This window comes from Sinocyclocheilus grahami, unplaced genomic scaffold, assembly GCF_001515645.1.
Source record: "Sinocyclocheilus grahami isolate Dianchi unplaced genomic scaffold, SAMN03320097.WGS_v1.1 scaffold399.1, whole genome shotgun sequence".
In the NCBI taxonomy this organism is placed as follows: domain Eukaryota; kingdom Metazoa; phylum Chordata; class Actinopteri; order Cypriniformes; family Cyprinidae; genus Sinocyclocheilus; species Sinocyclocheilus grahami.
In genome coordinates this window covers 337,061-339,267 of record NW_015505578.1, presented here as the reverse complement: position 1 = coordinate 339,267, position 2,207 = coordinate 337,061, and the positions used below count along the sequence as shown (strand labels likewise).

The window sequence follows — 2,207 nt, the reverse complement described above, 5'->3', positions numbered from 1 at the left end:
AATTCACGGGCAACAGCTCTGGTGGACATTCCTGCAGTCAGCATGCCAATTGCACGCTCCCTCAAAACTTGCGACATCTGTGGCATTGTGCTATGTGATAAAACTGCACATTTTAGAGTGGCCTTTTATTGTGGCCAGCCTAAGGCACACCTGTGCAATAATCATGCTGTCTAATCAGCATCTTGATATGCCACACCTGTGAGGTGGATGGATTATCTCGGTCAAAAGAGAAGTGGTCACTAACACAGATTTAGACAGATTTGTGAACAATATTTGAGAAATAGGCCTTTTGTGTACATAGAAAAAGTCTTAGATCTTTGAGTTCAGCTCATGAAGAATGGGGGCAAAAACAAAAGTGTTGCGTTTATAATTTTGTTCAGTGTATATTAATTGTTTCTTCCCATAAATGTGTGCATTAGAAAAGGTGTGAAGTAGGAATTGTTTTGATGCTGGATCAGTATTGTTCTACTTGGATAGATGTTGAGTCCTATTTTTGTTTAATTCATCATAGCTAGCACCAGATAGTCTCTCTCTCTGTCTGACGCTGTCTGTGAGAGTGTGGAAGGATATGGAGGAGTGTGAGGCGTAAGCATGCAGGTGCTGGAACGTGTCGTTTGCACACATTCTTGGCTCGGGCCTCTTTTCCTACAGTGACTCAACCCAAGATCATCACTCCCAAGGGCTGAGGAAAACAATGGCCCAGCGGGCTCCTCAGTCCTCTTCCAGCTCGCTTATGCTGGAAAAAGTCACGCAACAATCGCCAACAGAGACAAACAGGAATAAAGCATTTATCTTCCTGATTCACCTGTTGCCTTACGTTTCACTTATTCTTTCATTTAAAATAAATGCTGTTGATTCGTCAAGAATCCTGAAAAAGTATCATGGTTCCTACCAAAATTAGTCAGCACAACTGTCTTCAACATTGATAAGGGAAAAAAAAAGTAATTTAAGCACCAGATCAGCATATTAGATTTATTTCTGAAGGATCATTTGACATTGAAGACTGGAGTTATGATTTCTAAATAGTCAGTTTTGCTAACACAGAAATATATGATGTTTTAAAATGTATTACAAACAAGACAAAATAAGGAAGGAGAAATAAATGTAATTTAGAATATATTCTCTTGAAACTAGTCACAGTATCTTATGCACATCTTATTTTGCTTCCCAAGTAAATCTGTTTTGTAATTCTTTATTTTTAAAGATATTTTTAAAGATACTGACAAACAAGGCAAATATGCTAATTAAGAAGACAAGTGGATACAGAAACCGTAAGGTCACTCAGGTTTTTTTTATATAGATTTTAAAGACTTTTAAATGCTTAAAGAATGGAGTTATGTTTTCCCATAATATCAAGCAAAACTGTTGTTATTGACATGTTTATATCCTACTGTATTGCATAAGCGCGACCTTGAATACTGAAGAAAGGAGGAGGAAACAAAGGAAGCAAAAGTATATTTTTACAATTGAGTTTCATTGCTTAGACATTTAAATTTATTTTATTTGTGCACTTGAGGGGCTGATGCTAAATCAGGTAGAATGTGATGGGAAAACAGGAAGCTGCATCTCAGCCAAGTAAACATCTGCTGACGGACGTCGAGGTCCTGTTCTATAATTAAGAATGTCACTCCTAGATTTACAGCTGTTTGTGTGAGTGGGTGTGAGAAAAGATAGAGATAGCAAGTGCGGCAGTGTCTCAGGCCTGTGATGGAGGAAAAGTCTGTTTACAGGATATAGATGAAACGAGGGTGTACAAAGTGGACAGTGTGAGGGGTCGGGCATGACGCACTCTCTGCCCCCTAAAATAGAAACACATACTCGCATGTCGTCTTCTTATGGCATCTCCTTTCATACCAAAACATCTGTGATATTAAAAACACTACAACTTAACACACAGTACAATCAAAAGTAGACAATATGAGAGATTCTGCCACCTTAAGACCTAAAACGCTATACACACTGTCCTCAAAAGCCTTTGTGTGACTTTGATGGAACAGAAGCCACAATCAGAGGCTCAGATGGTGACAACACTAGTTTTGCTACCCGACTCCCTCACACTCCCGCAGCCTAATAAATGTCAGCGTTCATTTACTGAGATTCATGCTTAAACAGAGTTTCATGCAACAGTTCAAGGCTAAATTGGCCCATGTGACGGTGACAGCAGCCTAACATGCTCTTGAAAGGCATTTGGGGGAAGTTAATTCAAA

General features: G+C 39.0%; 1 long non-coding RNA gene across 1 annotated transcript in view; it reads left to right on the top strand.

Moving 5' to 3' along the window:
* LOC107550482 (uncharacterized) overlaps positions 1-822 on the top strand; it is a 3,661-nt gene extending 2,839 nt beyond the window's left edge. Inside the window, exon 3 of the long non-coding RNA XR_001604673.1 lies at positions 512-822. This is a non-coding gene — a long non-coding RNA (uncharacterized lncRNA). The remainder of the gene's footprint in view (positions 1-511) is intronic.
* Positions 823-2,207: the final 1,385 nt, after the last annotated feature.